This window comes from Mandrillus leucophaeus, unplaced genomic scaffold (genome assembly GCF_000951045.1).
Source record: "Mandrillus leucophaeus isolate KB7577 unplaced genomic scaffold, Mleu.le_1.0 Scaffold32, whole genome shotgun sequence".
Classification (NCBI taxonomy): Eukaryota; Metazoa; Chordata; class Mammalia; order Primates; family Cercopithecidae; genus Mandrillus; species Mandrillus leucophaeus.
Window position 1 is genome coordinate 772,390 of NW_012103365.1, and position 341 is coordinate 772,730.

Sequence of the window (341 nt, forward strand, 5' to 3'; positions counted from 1 at the left end):
TCTCCTGCCTCAGCCTCCTGAGTAGCTAGGACTACAAGCACGCACCACCACACCCCGCTAATTTTTTAAATTATTTGTAGAAATGGAGTCTCCCTATGTTGCCCAGGCTGGTCTTGAACTTGACTCAAGTGATCCTCCTGCCTTGGCCTCCCAAAGTGCTGGGGTTACAGGCGTGAGCCACCAAGCCTGGCCCCACTGGACTTCTACAACCATTGTGAACTGGGCCATTCCAACACCAAGCATTTGTAATTAGGCTGGTATTCTACAAGCCACACACATTTGCCTATTTTGCATTAATAGTCATGAAATGGCATTTTTTTTTTTTTTTTTTTTTTTTTTTG